Raw genomic sequence first — 7933 nt, 5'->3', positions numbered from 1 at the left:
CTGATAATTATTCACATACTGAACAGATTCGTTGACAAGAGAACACTGATCCGTAGCATGAGAACCTGCACAAAGCTCACAAACCATAGCTATTTGATTAACTCCATACGTAGCCAAAGAATCAACCTTCATTGATAGCGCTTGGAGCTGGGCTGCAATAGCGGTGGCTGCATCAACTTCCAGAATACCTGCTACCTTGCCTGACGTCATCCTCTGAGTTGGGTTTTGATGCTCATTTGCAGCCATCGTCTCGATAAGATTATACGCCTCAGTATAGCTTTTAGCCCATAAGGCGCCTCCAGCTGCTGCATCGAGCATGGGCTGAGATTGGGCCTCCAAACCATTATAAAAACCAGTGATTACCATCCAATCCGGCATTCCATGATGTGGACATTTTCTCAACATTTCCTTGTAGCGTTCCCAAGCCTCGCACATAGATTCTGTAGGTTGCTGCGCAAACTGAGTAAGAGCACTCCTCATAGCAGCAGTCTTTGCCATTGGATAAAACTTCACCAGAAACTTTTGCGCAAGATTTTGCCACGTAGTGATGGACCCAGCTGGTTTAGAATGTAACCAGTCTTTAGCTTTATCCCTCAGTGAGAATGGGAAAAGCCTCAACTTGATAGCCTCATCAGTCATGCCATTATACTTAAAAGTGCTGCAGATCTCGACAAAATTCCTTATGTGCATGTTGGGGTCTTCAGTTGCCGCTCCTCCAAAAGAAACAGAATTCTGCACCATCTGAATAGTGCCCAGCTTGATTTCAAAGGTGTTAGCTTGAATAGCCGGATGAAGGATGCTTGACTGAATGTCATCAATTTTAGGCCGAGAAAAATCCATAAGAGCTGGATCAGCTTGAACAATACGATCTCCCATGTTTACTGGTTCTTTCTGCTCAGTTCCTGAATCCGAATCCTCAAAATCTAACTTCTCCGGAGTATCAAGAACTTCGTCTTTCTCCTCAGCTGTATCTAAGGCCCTCTTGCGAGCACGAGAATGAGTTTGCATAAACGCTTGCTAAAGTACCTGAAACACAACCGAAAAGAGTAATTAACTACTATGTCCTAATCACTGAGTCCTAATGACCAATGATGGTAAGTACATAAACTAAACAAATACGCCGAGTCCCCGGCAGCGGCGCCAAAAACTTGTTAGGGCAAAAACATGCACTAATATTCACGCAAGTATACGCGTTCGCAAGTAATATAGAATACTTTCTAGTTCGTTCCCTCAGAGACTCAGACTAAGTTATTGTCTAATTAAACTCACTCACCAATGTATGACTACTTCTCAATGTTAAGATAATAACACTTAAAATTGTTGATTAAATATTAACTATAATTAACTACTTAATTAACCACTTAACTAACACTTCAATTTATCAATAATAAAACACTCATGAGATCACAACTTCATTATTACTTCCTTCTATAGCCATTGTTATTACCTTTAGCATGTGACAGTGATGACATTAATCGAATAACACGAAACTGATAAAAGCCAACTTTCATTGTACTAATACCATTCTACCAAGCATCCAAAATTAAGATAGAAGTTGAATAGTCATCAATCATGTTGAGTTCCTATATGTCTACAGAAATTGACAACACAACGATTTAAACACAAGTTATCCCTTTTGATTACATAGGGCAAATAAAACTGTTAGAGTTACCCACTAATCATGCACAACGTACATGAACCTATGCTAGCATGGCAAGTTCTAAATCTCAAGATCCACAGTCACTTCACAAGAGATTAACACCCTATCTTATATGTTCGCGACGCACATAAGACGAATACGCACAACCAATACTAGATATCATGCAATCATCACACACTAAAGTATTAAACAATTAACTAAAGAATTCCATAATAAATCCGTTGCAACCCCATGATCACGATTAGCCCATAATAGAACTTATCGCCATCATGGGTTCATATGAAATCATGATAAACAACACAAGAAAATAATAACTAAACTAATTATATTAAAACAGAGTACGTCACAAGAGTAAATAAGTCAAAGCAAGAAAACTAGCATCCAACGTTACAACGAAACAAGAATCACAAGAAAATATGCTTCCTCTTCGCTGCAGTGTGCTAAATCGGTCTTCTTCCTTATCTCCTTCGCTTCTTACGCCAAACACAATCTAAAACATAATCTCCTTCATATTCTCTATGAAAACGTCTCAAATCTACTTATATAATAGTCCCATAAAACTCAGATTACATAGAAGTTGGAAGCCAAACAGAAGTAGAAGTCTAAAATAATTCAGCTTTTTCCCCGACCCTGCGCGGCCGCTCAGCATTTCTGCGCGGGCGCGCAAGGCTACTGCGCGGCCGCTCAGCATTGCTGCGCGGGCGTGCAGGACCCTACTGGAAAAATTCCAGGTTTGCTCCGTTTCTTCGCCGTAATCTGCCCGGTCTTTTGCTCTCGCAATGGTGAACACATGCCAAGGCTTATTCTTGATGATTCCTCCTCCGAAATGCAACTAATACCCTGAAATGCATAAACACTAGAAAAACGCATCAAATACACAAAATACTTGATTTCAAGACACCAATTTAAGCCATTTTAAGATGTTCTAAGTGGTATAAAATGCCACTTATCAGTAACGTACTCCAAACCCGGGTCAGAAGTTTGGGGTCCACAGCACACACACACACATACACACTATATTTAAACCTGTTTATAAGAATAATAATATATGCAATAACCCTACTTACCATATTCCACGGATCGATGTAGTTTAAAGTATGCCCACAAGCCACAACCTTTTTTATTACAACGTTCCAAATCCCGGTTTATTTATCTTATAACGGAAGTAAACTTTATTACAAACTATCAACATAAACTAAACCAACACCATCTGCTACCTTATTCCATTTCAACCTGGATACCTAGTTCGCGCACTTGTCCGGGGATGCTACCACCAGTTTCATTTTTCACTGGAAAGAATATAAACAAATTTGCAAGAGCGAGCTAAATAGCTTAACAAGTCACAATGACAACACTAAGATTAAATAATGATCCAATTGAAATGATATAGAGAATCAAGTTTATTGATAAGCAATGATTAGAATTGGGTATTCATTTTCATTTTAAAAACCAAGATTAGGCTGCTGATCAGTCACGTACTAACCCCGAGCAAGGCTCTCAGTTTTGCTATATATACTGGATCCAAGGCACACATTGGCCTATTATGACCACGAATCTGGTCCGACCACGATTCTGGTTCATATTTAAAAACAATCCAATTCTAGAATAACAATATGATAAACAATGTAAATCAATAAGCTAAATTATAAACAACATTTATCTCGAAATATAGGGTGATTCAAGATTCGAAGAAGGTATGACAATAGAATCATAAAGGTTGGCTTTCAATCAAAGAAAGAATCAGAAAGTAGAAGACCAAGGGCTCAAAGATTACAAAGATTGTATGGTGCCCTCCAAACCCAGGTCAGAAGTTTGGGGTCCACAACACACACACACACACTGTAATAACCCCAATTTTTGAGAAATTTTGAAACCCTTATGAATAGTGTTTTTGCTGAACGAGAAAACTTTTCATGCCACGCTATGTAGGGGTTCTGTTATTGATCTTATGGGATATTATTAGTACTCTATGTGGTATATAAGTGTATGTAAAGATCGTCAGAATCCAATTCCGAACACTTTGATTTTTCCCGGAAATCCACAAGATACGGAGAAAATTGAGTATAAGGTAACAGGATAAAAAGGATTGAAATTAAAGGATTATAGGAGAGGATCATAAAAGGAATATAATATATTGAGAAAGGTTAAGGGAACCTAAGTAATAAGATCCCGGGTATGATCCCTCAAACGATAAACGAGAACGAAAGATAAGCGAACCGTAAAACAAATAAGTGACCAAGAGACAAGCTTGTACGAGAAGCCAGGGATTGTGACATCATCAAACCACAAGGTGTGGACAAGTGGGAGCATAATGACATGTGCAAGGTGACACAAGCATGACATAGAAGGGAAGGAAGTGTGGTTGAATTATAACCACACAAAATCAAGGTTAATTAAGTCATTAACCAAAAACAACACAAAAATCAACCAACCAAGCAAATCATTTCATTTTCATCAAACAAAACACAAAAATATCTTCTTCCCAAGCTAGCTCTCGGCCCATTTCTTAAAATTTGAAGATCCAAGCTCCACCACTTACTATTTAGCAAGGTAATTATCTAAGCTTCCCCATGGATAGTTACATACTTCCTATAAGTTTAAGCTTCTAATTCCAAGCCAATCTTTTTCTATAAATCAAGGAAGAAGATGGTGAATAGTAACCTTCAAGAAATAACTTTAGTTTTCTTGAATTTTTATGAAAGATTAAGGTTATACAAGCAAGGATCAAGGTTCTTTTAGGCATTCAAAGCTCTTGGGTTGTGTTAGGAAGCTTCAAGGAGGTATAAACAACTTTCACCTTTAACTTATAGTTTGAACTTTGAGTTTTGATGAGTTTATGGATGGATTAATGTATATATAGAAATATCCATGTGTGTATAGCAAGATCCATGTATGATAGATGGTTTGGTTGGATTTGTGGTGATTTTGGATATGAATCTTGGTTAATGGTTAATGAATCTTAAGTTATGGTTAGTAGATCATGTTTGTGGTTGAATAAGTTGGAAAACCTTGAGATTATGGACTGACTTTGCCTTGATATAAGTTGTGTTTGAGGTATTGATGATGGTTGGGTGGTTTGTAGTGAATTTGTAAAGAATTGGAGTGGTATAAATATTGGTAATCGCGTAAACATAGCCGTCGTAACGTCCGATTTTCTTTAGACTGTTTTGTGCATAACATTAGGACCCGAGGACCCCCTGCTAGATTGTGACCACTGCCATGTTTAGATAGCTCATGTTACGAGCTTCGTTTTGATATGTAGTTCGTTCGATTCCGATTAACGGTTTAGGAGAAACGACCGTTTCAAGTAACGGCGTTTCGCGAACGAAACTTTTTCCCTCGCCTTACTTTGAAATGTAGGTTAAAGACCAAAAAGGGTTAATTAATGTATGAAACATTTATGGTAAGTGTGTTAGGCAGTTGGTAAGACATTCGCGAAGGAATCGCTTTAAAACTCGTAAAGGTTAAATTATTAAAAATGGTGGAGCCGAGGGTACCCGAGTGACTTAAGCGAATCAGTAAGCGCAGAATAAGCGTTAGAGTCTAAGTTAGTTAAAGTATAGATTTACAAGTGACTTTGGTTTAATTCCAACTTACTTGTTGTTTATAGGTTATCAGACTCGTCCCGAGCCATTCGTAACCCCAGTCGCTCAGGCAAGTTTTCTACCAGTTATAACTGTTGTTGTGATGTAAATATATGTATATGCATTATCTTGCGATAGTGCATGATTGTTATTAGCAAATTCTTGCGATATATTGTAGCATGTGATATGGTATATATGCATGCCTGTTTCATATTCTTGAAATTTATATCTGTTGGTTATTTGATAATACCTATGCTAGAGGATAGTTGTATCTTGCATATACCCTTAGTATAGGGACCCAAAGGTGAAAATATTTTCTAAAACCGGGAGTCGAGGATCCCGAGTAATCTTGTATATATGGATATGGATATATATATATATATATATATTTATATATATATATATGGTTATAGTTTTCCAAACTATTAATCGAATAAGGTTTATTCGATAACTTTAAACTTTATTTTATTAATGAATATTATTTTGAATATTCATTCGAGGACTTATGACTCCTTTTATTTATTTAAATGAATATTATTTTGAATATTCATTCGAGGACTTATGACTCCTTTTATTTATTTAAATGAATATTATTTTGAATATTCATTCGGGGACTTATGACTCCTTTTATTTATTTATTGAATATTATTTGAATATTCATTCGAGGGCTTATGACTCTTTTATATTATTTATTGAATATTATTTGAATATTCATTTGAGGATGTATGACTCCTTTATTTTATTTAATGAATATTATTTATAATATTCATTCGAGGTATTATGACTCAGCTTATTTTATTTATTGAATATTATTTGAATATTCATTTGAGGATCTATGACTCCGATTATTTGCTGTGATATATTCTTTATTTTATTAAAGAATAAGGTGTAAATAATCAAACTTATTTTCGATTATTCAAATAAAGATAATACTTTCATATAAGTATATCTTGGGTTATTTAATACTCGTTTCAAGTATAAATTTAATACTTCTACTTCAATTATTTTTATAAAGATTATTCTTAATGGGAATATTATTTAATTAATAATATTCAGATATTTTCTAATATTCTGGGGACTGATTTACTTCATTAAATCAGTCTTACTCCAAACACTCTTTAAAGTGTTTTCGAGTCTTCAAAATGATTTTTAAAAGTCAGAGCGGATCCCAAAACTCATTTTTATATTTAAGATCTTCCTTTTTAAAGGGGATTTAAATACTCGCTCAAAAACCTGGGGAGTCCGGCTCTGTGGTGTATTTTATATTCGCAACGAGGTTGCAGATTTGGTAAATGAATTGATTACTTGCCCAACGTTCGGGAAGTAAGCCCATCTCATTGAGTCGGCATAAGCGACAGGCCGGGGTACGGTCTATTATTGTGTAAGTGGCTCAGTGGGAGTCCATCAAATGCATAAGTGGCTGAGTGGCAGTCCAGCATAGGTCTTAATTATGACCAGGGTGATGACCAGTGGGGAATTCGTCCATCTACTAGTAGAAAAGGTTACTTATTGGTATCTTTGCCTGATCAGCAAGATATCGGGTTTATGCCAAAATTCTTTTCCTTTCCAAAATTCATTGGATGTTTCAAACTCTGTTCATACTTTACATAACAGAGGTTCCAGGAAATGTTTAAGAGATATATATATGTGGATATATATATATCGGGACTAAATAAAGTATCTCGTAACTTTATTTCATTCAATAATATTTCAAAGATTGAATCTATTCAAATCTTGTCTTGTAGTCTCATCTATGTGATGAACTTTTGAAACTGATTATAACTTGAACGGTGGTAGTTCAAGTAGTATTGGGAAAGATATAAGTATATTGGGGTATTTGGTAACCTCATCTTTTAAACTTATATCTAATTATTAATTGTCTTATGAATGACAAAGATTTTCAGAAAAACGTTGAGACAAGGTTAGATATATGAGATCACCTTGCAACGATATTTTTTTTATATATACAGTTATACACTGGGACTTTGTGTATATTATGCATGGAAGAGGACTTCCAATATTTTGAAAAGTATATATGTATATATACTGAATATTTTGCGACTTCATCGCATTAAGATATCAAACTTGGTTCATTTCTTTTGACCAAGACTTTCATGAGTATTATGAGTAGGCTCATATATTGTAAATCATTATACATATTATTTTGGTGGGCTTGCTGCTCACCCTTGCTTTATTTCTTCATCACACAACAACAGTTAGGAAAGATGGCCAGACCCCGGCAGACCCAGCGCAAGCGCGTGGGAAGCGTCCCGCGTCTTCCCGTTGATGTTGTAGCTGCTATAGCTGCAGAGGTAGATCTATTGTAGATCAGACCATCTACTTTTGAGAATCAATTATGTATAATTATAACTTGTGGCAGATAATGGCAATTAACTGTAAATTTATCAAGTAATCATTTTGGGTTGTAATAACTTTTAAATTGTGGATTCAAAGACTTGTACTTATTTAAATTTCATCTCTGAGACTATAACGGGTTGTGGTGTGTGTTAGTGTGGGGTCACAGCATAAGGTTATTTATTATTAATTAAGTGAAGTGATATTGTGGAAAGAAAGACCGTGACGACCCGGATCCCCGACCCCGGATCTGGGGGTGTTACAGAAATGGTATCAGAGCTAAGCGTTATAAACCTCAGAGATGATGGGACGTTAAGATAATAAGTTCACAAAG

At 35.9% G+C, this 7933-nt stretch overlaps 1 non-coding gene across 1 annotated transcript; it reads left to right on the top strand.

The window, feature by feature from the left end:
* Window positions 1-376: 376 nt before the first annotated feature.
* On the top strand, window positions 377-483 carry LOC141694171 (small nucleolar RNA R71). The gene has a single exon (XR_012563497.1). It is a non-coding gene; the product is annotated as a small nucleolar RNA R71 (small nucleolar RNA).
* Window positions 484-7933: the final 7450 nt, after the last annotated feature.

The sequence above is a fragment of the Apium graveolens genome, chromosome 10, assembly GCF_009905375.1.
Source record: "Apium graveolens cultivar Ventura chromosome 10, ASM990537v1, whole genome shotgun sequence".
NCBI lineage: Eukaryota > Viridiplantae > Streptophyta > Magnoliopsida > Apiales > Apiaceae > Apium > Apium graveolens.
The sequence above is the reverse complement of the archived record's forward strand: the minus strand, read 5'-3'. Positions and strand labels throughout refer to the sequence as shown.